The sequence below is a fragment of the Rhinolophus ferrumequinum genome, chromosome 17 (assembly GCF_004115265.2).
Source record: "Rhinolophus ferrumequinum isolate MPI-CBG mRhiFer1 chromosome 17, mRhiFer1_v1.p, whole genome shotgun sequence".
Taxonomy (NCBI): Eukaryota; Metazoa; Chordata; class Mammalia; order Chiroptera; family Rhinolophidae; genus Rhinolophus; species Rhinolophus ferrumequinum.
In genome coordinates, this window is record NC_046300.1 from 6969992 (window position 1) to 6988786 (window position 18795).

An 18795-nucleotide genomic window follows, 5' to 3' on the forward strand; every position below is an offset into this window, starting at 1 on the left:
TACGAGCATCATCCTCTAACCAACTGAGCTAACTGGCCGCCCCCGAAGTTTTCATTTTTTGATGGAGTAGTTTGGTCATACAGTTTATGCACAGCCTGTGCTGTGGGTATATCTAATTATCAACTACAGAATGAGGAACAGGACAGACTTCCTTCTTACCAGAAGAGTCAGCAGTGGTAGGAGAGAGTGGTGTTAACAGAAGGTGTAACAGCCTATCCAGCAGCTGTTCAGGTATCTTAAACTGATTACAAATAAGGGAAATAGTATCTTAATTTAATGGACACCATGATAAATATTCTGGTCTGGTACCATTTTGACCAACTTTTCTTGTTTTCCTTGGATTTGAGGGCACTCCATATGGAAAAATGAGCTGTTAAGGGGATTCTCCTTTGGTGTCATGGGTGTCATTACCTGGCAGAGAAGGCATATGATGGTAGTAGTTTTGGTTGGCTATGAATTTGTCCTTGTCATGGTAAGAGGAATGGCCAAACTTGGTTGTGCTTTTGTAATTATTCATTCATTGAACAGATAGTTACTACTGAATAGCTACTATGCCAGAATGCCAGGTAGTATTCTGAAGAAAACAAAGAAGGTCCCGGCCCTCGGGGAGTTTTTTGTTTGCTTTACAATCTTTCTTTTTTCTTCTAATTTTTGAAAATATAGCAGTTTTAATGGTTCTTTTAAAGTTTTTTTTTAAAGTTTATCTGGGTGACAATGGTTAGTAAAGTTACATAGGTTTTAAGTGTACAATTTTGTAACACATCTTCTATATATCACATTGTGTGTTCACCACCCAGCGTCAGTTCTCCTTCCGTCACCATATATTTGACCCACTTTTACAATATCTTTATTCTGAAAACATGAACAGTTGGTTTGAAAAGTCTGTTAGTTTTGAATTATCCCATCTACTTTTCTCGATATCACTGACAAGAAAGTGGAAAGCACATCAGATGTTAATAATCACAGAAACATTGAAAACCCTGCTCATGGAGTTTTTATTCTTTTTTTTCCCCCTCTTAAGTTAAAGAACAATTTATCAGTGTTTTTATTTTTATGTTTTTTAATTTTTAAAAATTTAAGTGTGGTTGGAATGCAATATTATATTAGTTTCAGATGTACAACATAGCCATTCAGCGTTTATATACCTTACAATGTGTTCACCACTCAATCATCTGTCGTCATCCAAACTTACACAATCTTATTGACTATATTTCCCTTCACCTTTTTTTACCCATCCCCCACTCCCTTCCCCTGTGGCAACCATCAGTTTGATCTGTTTCTATGAGTCTGTTTTTGTTTTGTTTGTTCGTTTGTTTCTGAGATTTCACATGAAAGTGAAACCATACGATATTTTTCTTTCTCTGTCTGGTTTATTTCACTTAGCATAATACCCTCTAGGTCCGTCCATATTATTGCAGATGGCAAGGTTTCATTCTTTTTTATTGCTGAGTGATATTCCACGTATGTATGTACCATATCTTTTTTTATCCATTCATCTCTGGACACGTAGGTTGCTTCCATGTCTTGGCTATTGTAAATGTTGCAATGAACAAGGGGTACATGGAGTTTTTATTCTAGTAGAGAAGACTGATGATAAACAAGTAAGAAATGGGCTTGCCTTTTTTAGGGAATTGCAAAAGGGCTTGAATGGCTGGAGTCTAAAGGGCAAGCAGGAGGAGTCTAAGAAATAAAGTCTTAGAGGTAGCCAGGGGCCAGATCTTATAGGAACCGGGAATTTAGGGTTTATTCGGAGAGCGCTGGGAAGCCATTGATGGGTTTTTGTAGGAAGGGTGTGATATCTGATTTATTTCTATTTTGGGCTGCTCTACAGAGAATGACTATAGGTAGGCAAATAATGGAAGCAGGGAGATCTACTGAGGGCTCTATAAATCCAGTGACAGATTATAGTGGCTTGGATAGGAGTGGTAACTGCAGGTGGTGGGGTTTATGATACAATGTAAAGACGTGCTGCTAGGCTTCCCTGATAAATTGGAAGATGTGGCCTTTTTTTAAAGATTTTATTGGGGAAGGGAAACAGTGTATTTCCAGGACTTTATTGGGGAACAGTGTGTTTTTCCCAGGACCCATCAGCTCCAAGTCAAGTCATTGTCCTTCAATCTAGTTGTGGAAGGCACAGCTCAGCTTCAAGCCCAGTTGCCGTTTTCAGCCTTAGTTGCAGGGGGTGTAGCCCACCATCCCATGCAGGAATTGAACCAGCAACCTTGTTGTTAAGAGCACGCGCTCCAACCAACTGAGCCATCTGGCTGCCCCTTGGCAGCTCAGCTCTTAGTTGCGGGGGACGTGGGGGTGGGGGGCAGCTCACTGGCCCATGTGGGAATCACACTGGCAACCCTGTTGTTCAGAGCTCTCGCTCTAACCAACTGAGCCATTCAGCCACCCCGGAATATGTGGCTTCTTGAAGCCTTTATCCATGGCCAGAGATTAACCCAATGCAACTGCTGGTAATAGGACAGCTAGCCTAACACCACTGGAGATGGTACATTGTTGTTCCATGAGGCTTGAAATGGATTCTTTAAGTAGCTTCGAGTAATGCATTTGGGTAGTTTGATTGATATCTCCAGACTCATTTCAAAGTTGTTTCCTTAATTGTTCGTTCCTACATTGTGTTAAAAACAAAAGTGAAGTTATGCTTTTCATCTGTAGGTTTGCTTAAACCAGAGTATTATTACCAGAAATGCTGATGGCCCTGTAATTACAAAGGAGTTCTAGCATAGAAGAGGTAGACAGACAGACAGACACACGCACACGCTTGGTGTTTTTTTTTAGGTGCTTTATATAGTTTATTTCATTCAATCTTCTCTATTACTTTAGTGAAGTGTTTTTGTTTTTTTTTTAATTAAAGTTTATTGGGGTGACAATTGTTAGTAAAGTTACATAGGTTTCAGGTGTACAATTCTGTATTACATCATCTATAAATCCCATTATGTGTTCACCACCCAGAGTCAGTTCTCCTTCCATCACCATATATTTAATCCCCTTTACCCTCATCTACCACTTCCCTCCCTTGCTTGTATTTCTTAAGCAAGTTATTTTATTTCTCTGAGCCTAAGGACCTATGTCTGTAGAATGAAGATAACACCCATTTAATGGGAATTTTAGATGAAATAATATACAAAGAATACAGTGCTCAGTGCATATTAGTTTACTCCCTTAGTAAAAATACTTGTAACTCTGGTGGATTCTTCAAGAATATTTTTCCTTTAGGATATCAGTGCATAGTATTTATATAGTGACTGCTTTCAGAGTGACAAATAAGGATTTTATTGGTAGGAAGCTAAAAGTTGTATGAATTTCTTGACTGCAGCCTGACTGTATCAGAGAAACACGACATGTTTGGTGTTTTTATTTTCTTTTAAACAAAAGAAACTGTTAGGAGTTAGTATATTGGGGCTTATGTCCTAGGATTTTACCATCATTTTAAAATGTTATTTGACATTAGAAATAATAACTTGATAACATGAGACCATGTAAATCACACATTGTCTGAATTCATTCTTGGGTTGTAAGTAGAGACTCTGGAATCATTTAGTTACACTCTTAATCATCAGTAAATCGTACCAGCAGAGATGGCACTCTTCAGCAAGTGGACAGAAAGTAGTTAATGGGTTGGAGATTTTTTTTCTAATTACTTGCGGCCATCACCTTTTATAACTGAAGGGTTCTTAAATTTCTAACCAATGCCAACTCTCATTGTCTCATCCACATGTGTGTGTTGGAACTGTCGCTGAAGGATCTTCAATCACGAAGTCAGAAGCGTTTTTTGTTGTTTGGTTTTTGTTTTAATTTTATTGGGGAATATTGGGGAACAGTGTGTTTCTCCAGGGCCCATTAGCTCCAAGTCGTTGTCCTGGTTTTATTTTAATACAAGACTGGGTCTTATATAAGACTGGGTCTTAATGGTAATTTTTGCTCCAAAAGATGCATTAGAGCTGATGGTCCGGCTAGGTCTTATTTTCGGGGAAACACGGCATTTAGGAAGCCAGAAGGTGTATGTTCCCTCTGGAGTTTCTTGGTCTTCCCCCTCCCAAAGAAGAATTTTAAGTCTAGATTAGTTTCATTTGGCAGTATATTGGAGGCTTTGTTCTCTGTTTGCCTTTAGGTGCCTTAGGCCCTCTGTTCTCATCTCCAAGGGCCCTTGAACTGGCATCAACCCTTGGCACCTGCTTAATCAAGATGGCCAAATAATGGCAGTACCAGGCTCAAGCTCATTATGAACAAATGGACAGATGGTAGTGTGGGCCTTTTTGCCAGAGGTTCCTATGTAGTCCATAAACAAAATAAATGGCTTTATGCTTTCAATTTAATTTCCCATTTGTTTAATGGTGTTTCCTCTGCCAGGCAGTCCTGGGTGTGGGTGAACCTGGAGTTGATAGGACAAGTTTCTGCCCACTGCACTGAAACAGTTTCAATATAGGGGTGTCCTTCCTCTGATATAATGAAGCAGTACGTATCCTGTTCATTTTATGTATACTTCAACAAAGGAGAAAAGATGGGAATGGAGGGTGTTAGAGAAGGGTGCTTATGAAAAGTGTACATTTCCTTTCAACCAGGTTTATTGTTTGAACAAAAATTTGATTCTAGTTTGGTTGTTATTTTTAGGGCTATTTGGAGAAAAGGCTGTATTTTGACCTTTATTTTCAGTTTCATAGTTTCGATAGCTTTACTTCAAGAGGATGCATTGAGGGGCAGCTTTTAAACTTTTATGGGATTCACGTGTTTACATATGGGAGGTATGGCTTTTGAAGAAAAAGTGAGCTCTTAAACCACTGAAGTAGTATTATTATGTTCTCGATAACTGAAGCTTCTTTAAGCTTTAAAATTTGTCTATTTTTGTAATGGATGTCTTCTTTTGTCCTGTCTGACTGTATCTGAGCCTTAAGCTTCTCTGTGATGATTAAGGTCTTCTTTCCTCTAGGAATTTTGAGGTCTATCCTTGGAGTCTGTTGCCCCACTTTAGGACTCTGGCCTGGCCTGAATGACACTTCTCTCCCTCCCCATTTTACATTTCCGGGCCTGGTTTACAGGGTTTTCTGTCTCCTACATTCTTGTCAGAGGCTGCACCTTTTCTCACCCAAGCATGTATTTTTCTAAATTGCTGTGAACTGAGCCACTTAGACTTAGAGTTGTCTAAAATAAGAGCAAATGGTTCAGAGGGTAGGTTCTGAGTTTTAACACTCCTTGTTACAGATAATTGAAGTTTTTGGTTATATGAGGGGTTTCTATAATTCTATGAGGGTGAATTCTTGAACTATTAAAATTAAAGCCAGTGTCCTAGGAAGTAGTCTTACCACGTGTGTGTACACAGCTGATCTTGTAACTGTTTTCTTTTTAAAATCTATGTACAACAAATTGGTTATATAAAGTTTCTTTGCCCCTGGAAATTTATTTTTTCAAATCTGTTATTTGAACACTTAACTCTTAGTGCTTGTGTCTGTACTTGTCCAGCAGGGGTGGGTAGGACAGATAGGATTCTATACTATGGAGTTTGGCAGGAAGAACGTGGGAGGAAGGAGTATGAAGAGTGGAGCGGAGAGAAATGCTGGTGCTGGGGGAGTACCTAAGGGGCCTGATCCAAGTTGGGAACTTGGAAGGCCTTGAGAGAGTGTCACTTAGTCTTAAGTATGAGGTTTTATCTAAGTTGGGGAAGGGTCAGCAGGGTGCATTCAGGGCAGAGAAAAGAAGGAAAAAATCATGGCTTAATAACGCAAGTTACAGGATAATTTTATTGTTTTGGCCAAGGGTGGTTGTATACTTTGGTTTTTTAATAAGTTAGTGTCTTGGGATTTATAGTATTTCCTTATCTGCAATATGACATTTTGTACACAGATTTCATCCAAAATATTTTTTGTACTGCTTGCATTGACACTGCTACCTCTCGCGGAAACAAACATTGACAAAACCTAGGGTTGGGTGGAAGTTTTTACGTACACTCGGAGCATGCTTAATGAAATTCACAGGATTTTTATGTGCCTTAAAATTTCCTTTTAAACTTTCAAATTTAGTTTCTACAAGACTACTTTAACTCTTATAATAGTCATCTGTACAATACTGATTTGAGCAAACTTTCAACTAGATTACTTTTTTTTTGGTAAGATTTTAATCTTTTATTAGATTTTTTTTAAGTTTATTGGGGTGACAATTGTTAGTAAAGTTACATAGATTTCAGGTGTACAATTCTGTAATACATTATCTATAAATCCCATTGTGTGTTCACCACCCAGAGTCAGTTCTCCTTCCATCACCGTCTATTTGATCCCCTTTACCCTTGTCTCCCACTCCCCCTCCCCCCTCAACTAGATCACTTAATTGAAGCGTATGGATGTTAACAGGATAAGTCTTACGAACTCAATCTCTAATCTGTTGTGTCCACTGTATTTAAAGTAATGGATGCTGGAAAACAAAATAAAAATTAAGTCATGTCCAAAGCTATGCTGTAGTAAAAGCTTTTATTTCATGGATGGTTGAGAAATGGTAGAAAGCTTGCTGTAACTATCACTGTTTCTTTTGCACAATTAGTCCATTTGAAGAATTATGGGGTAAAATTATAATTATCTCAAGTAGTCTGAATTAGTAATTTTTAAAGCTGTGATTATGTGCATGGAAATTTATTATCTTTCCAAAATATTGTAAAGATCTTGATCTAATAGAAGCTACATAGTTATTCAGTCAAATTATTTCCACTCCGTTTCTTGGCTGGAGAGCTGTTTTGTGCTTGCTTATAAGGAATGTTTGGCTAATAAATGTCTATAATACATTGATTATAACCTGGTAGCACCATCTCAAACATCTTTGGTGTCTCCTTATCTGCCAAAAATGATCTAAAAATTGTGCACAGAGGCAGATTTATAGTGCGTCTAAGAAAGTACTGTAAAATGTGTAGTCCCTAAACAAGTTACCAGAATTATTCAGCTAAACAAAAATAAAAAGCAATCCCTGAAAATTAAAAAAAATTGAAATGAAAAAAAAATTCAGCTAATTTAGGATGTGGAATTTAAATTACTGTCCTCCCTGCAGTTTAGCTTACGCACACCAACACTCAAACCCCTACTCACCTAATTTAAAGGCTATTTTCTTTTAATTTCCCAAGAGAAATAGCAGGAGGGGCTCAGTCCACTTCTCTGAGATAACAGCATGGTTATGAGTCATGGAAAAATCAGACGGGAGGGAATTAGAAAGGGTACTTGAAAAGTATTGAGAAGAAGGGACTGAGGGAGGGAAGGAGGGGGGAAGAAAGGGGGAAGATAGGGAGAGAGAGAGATATTAAAACAAATTGTCATTGGGTTAAGGCTTTTCATAACTGCCATTCAGAAAATTCTGAAAACCACAAAAGCATTTGATACAAAACCCTGAATTTAACTGATGTTGTTTAGTCTTTAGTCTACTTAGTGTGAATATTCATTTATTTCACTGAAGAACTATTAACCTATTGGGTGCATTTACAGAGTATTTTACATTTGCACCATACTACTTTTCTAAAATCTGAAAAATTCTGAATTTAGAAACATCTGTCTCCAAGAATTGTGGGCCTATTGTCTGGGCAGTGAGAGATAAACTAAGGTTTTTTTGTTTTGTTTTGTTTTGTCTTAATAGGCAAGAAGAGGGTGGGATGAGGTGTGCATGGGGCGTGCTCTGTGGAAAAATAATTATTTGCTAGACTGGTAAAAGTTTCATTTTAGGAAAAACAGTGTTCTTTTCAGGTCAGGCCATATTATAAACTGTTCTTCAAATTCTGGACAGTTGGAATTTGAAGGAAGGAGTTGCTGTTTGTCCAAAATAAGATATAAATAATGACAAGCATTTATTGAACACTGACCTGTTTTCAATATAGGTAATCTCTTTTTGGGCAATAATTTTAATTTAAGCTCTTTTTGTGTGATAGCTTATTTAATCTTCATACCAACCCTATTTAGAATGTTCCATCCTCCACGTGACAGATAAGGAAACTGGTTGTAAAGGGGCACAAAACTAGTTAGTGGAAGGGCCTGGATTAACACTTAGGTAGTGTAGGTCCTTCACCACTACTGTAAATAGCTTTCTTTCTACAGTCTTGCCGCCTGTAACTGAAATTAATTTCTAGTAGAACCTTCTACTTTGGCTAGTCTACATGGGACTTGCTCAGGTAATGAATATTTCTGATTTTATTGAGTAGTTCATTTGGTAGATGCTAAATGCTCGTGAGACACACCTAGGGTGGGACTCAGCTTTTGAAAACCAAATGGAATGTTTGGTCAAGTAAGGTTGGTGGTAGTGTTTTGGGTGGGGAAGGGAGGTGGATAGGAACCACCTGGAACTCTGAGAACCTGTGTCACTTCCAGAAGACAGGCCCCTTCCAGAATTTGTCGATGGGGTAGAGATTGGAGTGTATGTAATTACACCTTCCTCCAACTTCAGTGAATAATCATGATTATTCACAGGGTAAGATAACAGTGATTGTGATGCACAATTTTCAAGCCCTCTCTCTTCTGCCTGGGAACATTTACTAGAAAGCAAGAGAGGAATGCCGTAGGCCTTAAAAACTTTTGGTCTTAAAAAATAGTTACTGGGGGGAGGCCGGTTGGCTCAGTTGGTTAGAGCGCAGTGCTCATAACACCTGGTCACCGGTTTGATTCCCACATGGACCAGTGAGCTGCGCCCTCCACAACTAGAGTGAAAACAATGGCTTCACTTGGAGCTGATGGGTCCTGGAAAAACACACGGTTCCCCAATAAAAATTAAAAAAAAAAAAGGCTAGCTATATTCCAAGAGTACCAGTCTTTTCCTCAGGTTTTTGCCATGTTTAAGGTGATAGACAATTTAGTCTCTTTTTTTCTCCCCTTTATGTTGTTTTCACACGTGAATATAGGGACTAGGGAGTTTTATATATACAATGGTTTGTTAACTTGTAAATCTTGTTTGAAAAGAAGTAACTTCCTGCTTGAATAAGACTAAGGCCAATCTAGAAAAGAAGGGAAGTGATTTAAAGGAAGTAAATTTGAAGGCTAATGTCTAATCTTAGTAACTTGAGCTTTTGAAAATTAACTTTTTTCTTTTCTTTTTTTTAAATTGGGAAATATTGGGGAACAGTGTGTTTTTCCAGGACCCATCAGCTCCATGTCAAGTCATTTTCCAATCTAGTGGGAGGCGCAGCTCAGCTCCAAGTCACCTTGTTTTCAGTCTAGTGGAGGGTGCAGCTCATTGGCCCATGTGGGACTCCAACCGGCAACCTTGGTGTCATGAGCACTGCGCTCTAACCACTGAGCCAACTGGCCGTTCAACATTTGTATCCATTAATTTAGGAAGACTAGTTTTCTTTCAAGACTAGTTTTCCTTCATTCAATCAGTGAACACATGTCTGTTCAGTGCTATTTTTTTTTTAAAGTATTACATATAACTTTCCCCCTACTCTTTTTTTAAGATTTTATTGGGGAAGGGGAACAGGACTTGATTGGGGAACAGTGTGTACTTCCAGGACTTTTTTCCAAGTCAAGTTGTTGTCCTTTCTTAGTTGTGGAGGGCGCAGCTCTGCTCCAGGTCCAGTTGCCGATACTAGTTGATACTAGTTGCAGGGGGTGCAGCCCATTGTCCCTTGCGGGACTCAAGGAATTGAACCAGCAGCCTTGTGGTTGAGAGCCCACTGGCCCTTGTGAACATGGAGCTCTAACCACCTGAGCCACCCAGCCGGCCCCTGTTCAGTGCTATTTTTGACCCTGCTAGGCATTGTAGGAAATATAGAAATGAAGATACAGTTATTTTATTGAAGCTTACGGATGATAGTATCCAACAGTTAAACATTAGCTGTTAAGTGCTAGGAATTCTTTATTTTAAGTGCTTTCCTTTTTTAACTCATTTAATAATTACCACTAATCCTGTGAAGGTAGGAACCATTAGGGTACAGAGGCACAAAAGGGTTAGGTAACTTGCTACAAAATTCACAGCTCCTTTAACCCTAGCACTTAGCTCAAGGGCTTTCTACCAGTGCAAACAGTATCGAGTGATGCAAGTTTATAGTTATTTGGGAAACAGCACTGAGTAGACCAAGTGCTATAGGAATTATGGGAGGAAGAAACATTTATGCTGGAGTAGCCAGGCCTCCCTCGCCAGGGTGTAACTCTTAGTTTTAAAGGAGATAAAGGGGAATGTTACGAGTGGGGGGAATCAGCCCTTGGCAGTATTAACTTGTGCTTGGACAGATAATCTCGTTTTACCTCCTTGTAGGGAAGAGCGGGTGGCCAGTGTTGTTTAGTCTACGGAAGTGGTGTTGGGGAGAGGGGCAGTATACTCCTGTAGCCTTGAGGAGGTCAGATCCCAGAATAGATCTTTGCATATGGACTGCTTTGTCTCCTCCTTTTCCTTACAAAATATACTGTGTAGATCTTTCCAAGTCAGTACATTTTAAAATTTATTAATCTTTTTCGAAAACATAATACTTTCCATTTGGTAGATTCAGACAGCGCAAAGGAATATATGGTTCGTAGAGTGATCATGGTTAAGAGTTTCCTGTGTCTTTTTTGAGGGATTGTCCGTGCAGTGTTCGTTGTTCTTTCGTGAATATTAATTGTGCACCTCTACCAAGCCCTGTTCTGTACATGTATACATCCCACTATTACATAATGGTATGACAGTGTACATACTCAGTATCTTTTTTTCATTTAATAATCTTGGGGATCATTTAACAAGATTTTTTAAATGATTGCATAATATACCATTGTATGGCTATATTCATAAGATACTTAACCAGTCCTCAAAAGGGGCATCTAGGTTGTTTATAGTCTTTTGCTTTATAATATAGATACTGTTGAAGAGTTCATTCTTGAACATAAATGTCTGCTTCCATGTGTGAATACATTTGTAGGATAAATTCTTGTAAGTGGGATTGCTATTTCAAATGGTGTATGCAGTTTAAATTTTAATAGGTGTTGCCAATAGCCTTTAAAAAAAGTCACTCCCTACGGTAATACCATGTTTCCCCGAAAATAAGACAGGGTCCTATATTAAGGTTTGCTCTAAAAGACGCTTTAGGGCTTATGTTCAGGGGATGTCATCTCAAAAAATCATGCTAGGGCTTATTTTCCGGTTAGGTCTTATTTTTGGGGAAGCACGGCAATAGTATTCTCTTTTTTTTTTTTTTTTAAATAGTGTTCTCTTTTAATGACTTAATCCAGTGAATAACTCAGACACTGAAATTCTTCAACTGCATTCGGTTTAAGATCCATTGATCTTACTACCATTTGACTGCCCCCCCACCATCTTCAGTTCCCACTTTCCTTTTCACTTAACTTAGAGTTCATAGTCCATATCCAGGGTCAGCCCCTCCACTTGTATGCTAGGTGCTATGCCCCTTCATCTCAAATGCTGCTCTGGAAGGTGTCTCTCCTGCATCAATTCTGCATACAGTCCTTAATGACTCTGTTGAAACTGAGGCGGGGGATGTAGTCTTATTGTTGACCAGGAAGGGGAATAGTATAATAGATACTGAGGCAGACAGCAGATAGTGTCTGCCACACCTTCCAGACTTTTTTTTATAGATACAGAAAACAAATTGACTGTCACCAAATGGGAGGGGGGATGGGGTGAGGGGGTAAGTGAAAGGGATTGAAAAGAACAAATTGCCAGTTATAAAAATAGTCATGGGTGGTGTAAACTACAGGATAGGGAATATAATCGATATTTTAATAACTGTGTATGCGTACTAGACTAATGAGGTGATCATAAGGTATATGAATGTCCAACCACTACATTGTACACCTGAAACTAAATTGTATGTCAACTGTAATTGAAAAATAAATTTAAAAAAGAAAAATAAATTAAAAAAAAAATCTTTGCTTGTAACAGTTTTACTGAGATGTAACTCATGGACCATATAATTGACCCATTTAAAGTGGGTTTTAGGGGATGACCGGTTAGCTCAGTTGGTCAGAGCATGGTGCTGATAACACCAAGGTTGCAGGTTTGATCCCCACATGGGCCACTGGGAGCAGCGTCCTCCTTAAAAAAAAAAAAATTGGGTTTTAGTACTGTATATTCACAGATGTTTGCAGGCAATTTTAGAACATTTTCATCACCCCCAAAAGAAACTCCTGTGCTCTTCAGCTGTCATCCTCCAATCTCCCCATCACCACCCGCAGCCTTAGGCAACTACTGATCTTTCCGTCTCTGTATTTGCCTGTTTTGGACATTTCATATAAATGGAACCATATAATATTTGGTCTTTTGTGTCTGGCTTTTATTTAGCATAAAGTTTTCAAGGTTCATCCATGTTGTAACGTGTACGAGTTGTGATTGAAAAATAAGGTGAATGTTTAAATAAAAAAGTTTATTACAGTAAAAGACAAATTGCCATTAATCTCCCTCAAAATACTCCCCCTCACTTCAAACACACTTATCCCATTGTTCTTGCCACTTTCTGAAGCAGTTCTGGAAGTCCTCTTTCGTGAGTGTCTTTACTTCATCCTCCATCATGACAACGCTCCGTGTCACACATCGCTTCTGGCACGGCAGTTTCTGTCAAATGAAAACATTATATTGTGTCCTCATCCACCGTATTCACCGGATCTGGCACCATGCAACTTCTGGCTCTTGCCCAAAGTTAAAATGACCATGAAAGGAAAATGTTTTGAATCAATTCAGGGCATTGAGGCAGCCACGAGAGCACAACTAAAGACACTCACCTTTAAAAGAGGACTTCCAGGACTGCTTCAGAAAGTGGCAAGAATGATGGGATAAGTGTGTTCGATGGGAGGGGCAGTATTTTGAGGGGGATTAATGGCAATGTGTCTTTTGCTATAATTTTTTAAAATTTAAACATTCACTGTATTTTTTAATCACACCTCATTTTCTGGCTTCTTGAAAGAACATTTTACTGCCCTTATCTTACCTTCGTGCCCTTATCTCCTCAGTCTGTTACTTCTCCCCCATGGCCAACTGAAAGGGTTTTCCCCCGTGTTGCTAGAGACCTGATTGCTAGGTGTATTTCCCTTTTGCTAGTCATGTAAAGTGGATACTTTCCTTGAAACTCCCCCTTCCTTTCGCTTGGTGCTGGTTCCCGTCATATCTTTCTATTCTTTCCCAATATCTCTGGCTCCTTCACGCCCTCTGTTTTCATGCAGTCTCTAGAGAGATCACTGCCTCTCCCCATTCCATGCACTTGAGGGCTGAGCCTCTTAGATTGTGCTCATTCCACTTCACCCTTCTATCAGGTTTCTTTCTCCCCCTGGGCACTCTGACACCCTCACGATGGTCCTCTCATCCCTGTCAGTTCACCTCCCAGCCATTTCCCATACTTTGTAAACCACAGAGCTGATCATGTCATGCCGTTGGTTTTACCCGCTTCCAGAATAGAATACAGATTGCTATGCATGGCCCTGGAGATCGTTCAGTCTCACCATCACTTATCTTTGTAACATTTTCCAACAGTCTCCTCTCTGAATTCTTGTATTTAAGCTCATTTGCTCAGGCTGTTCCCTCACATTAGAAAGTATTCCTCAGCCACCATCACTTTACTAAACTCCCAGGGGATTTGTTCTCATTCTTAAAGGTGTCCAGGTCACATGTTACCTTCTCTGAAGGCAGAATTGCTTGCTTTTCTCTCGGTTCAGACGAGAGAGGATAAGCTTCTGTTGTAGCACTTACATTGTGTTGTTTTCTCTAAGAGCATCTTCTAGAAAGCACTGCTGTCTAGCACCTAGAGCAGGGAATGGCCCATAGAAAATCGTAAGTTTTGTGTTGGGTTGATTATCAGAGAGAGAGAACTGGGACAAAGCGACTGGACCTGGCATGGAGCTGTTCACGATTGTACGGAAGTAGTGGGTGGAAGAGGCACTGACTGGAGAGGAAGTGTGAGGGACGGATGGGAGTGCCTGCCAGATATTATCTTTAAATGACCTTATGTTTACTGGAAAGATTTCCTAGAAAAATCTTTAACATGAAATTATTATGGATACGTCGTCTTTGGCAGATCCTTATAGCATGCGAAATGCCAGAGCGTTGAATAAGAATCCTGTCGTCTGCCACAGCCATGGGAGAATCGTTGAGAGCATCCCTGTCCGTGGTGGCGGTGGACACGTTCTGCATCTTCACTGGCCAATAGCATAGTCAGATGCAGCTGTTGAGCATTTGGAATGTGGCCAGTGTGACCAGGAAGTGAATCTTTAAGTTAATTAAAATATTAATTAAAAAACTAAAATACAAGTAGTCACATGTGTGACTAGTGGCTCTCGTGTTGGGTAGTGAAACTGGCAGTACCAGCTTTGGGAGTGAATGAGGCCCAAACATTTTGTCTCTTGTGCTTAAGATTCAAACAACGGCTCTGTTCCCTTGAATGTACGTACTTTTTACTATTTTAAAATAACAGTTTATAACTATCATTAAAGTCTTCGGCTTTCGTCCTGCTTATGAATTAAATTTATATATAAGGGCAGTCTTACCTTAGGGTGTTGAGGAGAGCTTCGTAAAGGCTTCCTTTGAAAGGTAGATTGAAGTTACATTTTATTTCTGTATGTAGCAGCCAAGGTGAATTACACAGTGGCTTTTTTTTTAAATAAAGTTTATTGGGGAATATTGGGGAACTGTGTGTTTCTCCAGGGCCCATCAGCTCCTTCATTCAGCAAACGCATGTGGAGAGCCTGCTGGTGTTTGACACTGCTTGCTTGGCATTGGTGATGCAAAGATAAGTTAAACTATCCCTGTCCTAGATTGGCTTTCAGTCTAGTTAGAGGGAGTCTTGTTTAAACAGGAATTATTACATAGGAGTGATAAATAGTGTAAGGATACTTATAAAAGAGATTGTGTGGGGAGGGAAAAGGAAATGAAAGAGATCATGAAAGAAGTAAGTTTTGTCTTCTTGAAAGGTAAATACTTGCTAGGTAGACAAGAGATGGGGAAGCTTCCTAGGTAGACAGAAGATGTGTCTAGGACCAAATGTGCCTTTACTTTGTACAAAATTATATTGTGGTGCAGAAGAGCAGCGAATGGAGTTGCTTCTGCAGTGCGGTCCTTGAAGTCCAGAAGGTGTGCTTGTAGGTGGATTTGTGATCCAGGCTTAAATCTCTGAACTTTGATCTTTGAGCTGGTTTTTCTATCCCACCATTCTTCTGACCTAATCCTAGGTGAAGTTGTTATTTACTCATACATTACTTTAATCAAAGCCAACCTTTGTAGGCAGTTACGTGGTTATTAATGGTTGGTGTGTGAACATAGTTGGTGCTTGATAGATTGTCATTGAAATATCTTATGAGTCCTGTGAGTACCTAAGTTTAAGCAGCTTTCTGCTTGTCTTTGTTCCTGATAAACTGTAATTAAGCTGTGTTTTTATAAATCCAAATAACAACAGTGTTTGTAACAAATTATTGGCCGTACTTGTCACTCTGGGCTCTTTGAAGAACAGTGACTTCTTCACTGTTCTTCATTAAGTAAATTTTTCACTGTGATCCCCTATTTTCCCCTTTGATGTCTCTTCTTTCATATTAGTAACCATAACTTCTTTCTACCTTTCCTGAGTTTTGTTTAATTTCTCTAATGCCACCATGAAAATTTGTAAAATTTCCTTGGACTCCTGAGCCCAGAATTAGGCCACATACTCTTCCAGTCCAACTTTTGTTCCATCTGTATTTCCTTCTCCATGTCCGCTGTTTCACACTGAGTAGCCTTTTCAGATAAAGTCGGGATTAAATCCCAATTTGGACTGGCAGGCTAATTGCCTCTCGTAGCCTGTGGACACTAGAAATGGAACACAGGTGCTACTTGCTAACAAGGAGGGAAGGCTCCTTTTCCTTCGTAAAACTGATTTGCCTTGGTATTTTACATCAGTGTGCAGACTGAAGCCCACTAATTTTTTAAAATTGAGTTAAAATACACATAATATGAAAATTATAAGCCATTTTTAAGTGTACAGTTCAGTGGTATTAAATACAGTCACATTGTTGTGCAACCATCACGACCATCCACCCCTTTAACTCTTTTCTCTCATAAATATGAAACACTATACCCATTAAATATTAACTTCCCATTCTCCCTTCCTCCAGCCCCCCCCCCCCCCCCCCCCCCCGCCATTTTACTTTCTATCTTTATGATTTTGGCTACTTTGAGTAACCTCTCATAAGTAGAATTACACAGTATGTATCTATATGTGACTGGCTTTTTTTTTCTTCACTTAGCATAATGTCCTCAAGGTTCATGCATGTTCTAGCATATTGCAGAATTTCCTTCCCTTTAGAGCTGACTAATCCATTGTATGTATTTACCACATTTTGCTTATCCATTCATCTCTTCATGAACACTTGGGTTACTTCCACATTTTAGCTATTGTAAGTAATGCTGCTATGAACGTGGAGTGCAAATATCTCTTTGAGACCCAGCTTTCAGTTCTTTGGGGTATATACCCAGAAGTAGAATGGCTGGCTAATGGTAATTCTGGTTTTAAATTTTTGAGGTGCCTCCAACTGTTTTCCTCAGCAGCTACACCATTTTACATTCCTGCCAACACTTGTTTTCTGTTGTTTTGTTTTGATAGTAGCTATCCTAATGGGTGTAAGGTGGTAGCTCATTGTAGTTTTGATTTGCATTTCCCTAATAATTAGTGCTATTAATCATGTTTTCATGTGCTTATTGGTCATTTGTATGTCTTCTTTGGAGGGATCTATTCAAGTCCTTTGCCCATTTTTGAATTGGGTTGTTTTGTTGTTGAGTTTTAGTTCTCTCTATATTCTGGATATTAATCCCTTATCAGATACATGGTTTGCAAATATTTTCTCTCTTTCTGTGGATTGTCTTCACTTTCTTGATGGTGTCATTTAAAGCCAAAAGTTTAATTTTAACGAAGTCAAATTTATCTTTTATTGACTTTGCTTTTGTTGTCATATCTAAAAAATCATTGCTAACTCCAATCACAAGATTTTCTCCCAGTGTTTTAAGGTTTTTGTAGTTTTCCTTTTAAATTTAGGTCTTATCCGTTTTGAGTGAATTTTGTTTATGGTGTAAGGTAAGAGTCTAAATTCTTTTGCATGTGGATATCCAGTTTCCCAGCACTGTTTGTAGAAAAGATTGTCCTTTTCCCTGTAGAATGGTCTTTGCCCTTTATCAAAAATCGACTAACCATATATATGAAGGTTTGTCTGATCTCTCTGTCCTGTCCCATTTGTCTATGTCTTTATACCAGTCCACACTGTTTTGATTTACTACTGTAGCTTTGTAGTAAGTTTTGAAATTAGTAAGTTGGCCAACTTAATTTTTCTTCTTCAAGATTGTTTTGGCTGTTCGGGGTCCCTTGAGATCCATATAAATTTGGGGATGACTTTTTCCATTTCTGCAAAAAACGCTGTTGACATTTTAATAGGGACTGCATTTATTCTATTGATCACTTTGTATAGTGTCATTTTTATTAATATACTAAATATTTCAATCTGTGAACATGGGATATCTTTTCATTTAACTCTTTAATTCTTTTCATCAGTGTTTTGTAGTTTTCAGTATTCAAGTCTTTGGACTCTTTGGTTAAATTATTTCTAAGTATTCTTTTAGGTGTTATTTAGATATAATTAATTTTTTTTTCCTTTTTGAGTTACTGCAAGTATTTGGAATTATAACTGATTTTTATGTGTTGATTTTATATCTTGAAGTTTTTGCTGAATTGATTTATTAACTTTTAACAATTTTCATGGATTCTTTAGGGTTTAATGTTCCCATCAGCAATGTATACAAGGATTCCAGTTTCTTGACATCCTTGCCAACACCTGTTATTTTCTGATTTATTTTTTTAATAGTTATTGTAATGGGTTCTTTTTTAATGTATACATTAAAGCTATCAATTTCCTTCAGTTCTGTCACTTAGTATATCTCGTAAATTTTGGCATAGTTTCATGAATCGCAAGGTATTTTTAGATTTCCCTTGTGATTTCTTCTTTAACTCATTGGTTGTTTGAGTTTGTTGTTTAATTTCCACAGATTTGTGAATTTCCAGTTTTCCTTCTGTTAGGATTTTTAGTTTCATTCCCTTGTGATCAGAAAAGATTCTTTGTATAATTTCAGTCTTTTAAAGTTTATTAAAACTTGTTTTGTGGTCTGACATATGGACTGTCCTAGATAATGTTTCATGTGCACTTGAGAAGAATGTGTATTTGTGTTGTTGCAGGGTGGAGTGTCTTAGGTCAAATTGGTTTATAGTGCTGTATGTCCTCTACTGTCTTACTGGTTTTTCTGTCTGGCTCTATCCATTATTGAAACTGGGGTATTGAAATCTCCAACTATTATTGTAAAACTGTCTACTTCTCCCTTCAATTCTGTCAATTTTTGATTCATATATTTTGGGATTAGGTGTGTATATGTTTATATTGTATCTTCTTGCTGTATTGTGCCTTTGGTCAATATACAATGTCCTTTTTGTCTCTTGTTACCGTTTTGAAACATTTTTAGTTTTTAATTACAGTTGACATGCAATATTATATTAGTTTCAGGTGTACAACATAGTGATTAGACATTTATATAACTCAGGAAGTGCTTATCCCGATAAATTTAGTACCCAACCCATCTGACATCATATATAGTTATTACAGTTTTATGGACTATATTCTCTATGCTGTACTTTTCATCCCCAAGATTATTTTGTAACTACCAGTTTGTACTTCTTAATCCCTTCCCCCTTACACGCATCTCCCAACCCCCCTCCCATCTGGCAACCATCACAGCGTTCTCTGTATCTACCGTGTTTCCCTGAAAATAAGAGATAGCCAGACTATCAACTCTAATGCGTCTTTTGGAGCAAAAATTAATATAAGACCCGGTCTTATATTATAGTAAGATAAG

General features: G+C 38.4%; 1 protein-coding gene across 1 annotated transcript in view; it reads left to right on the plus strand.

The window, feature by feature from the left end:
• Nucleotides 1-18795, plus strand: part of RHOA (ras homolog family member A) — a 49430-nt gene that overhangs the window by 4462 nt on the left and 26173 nt on the right. The window lies entirely within an intron of this gene.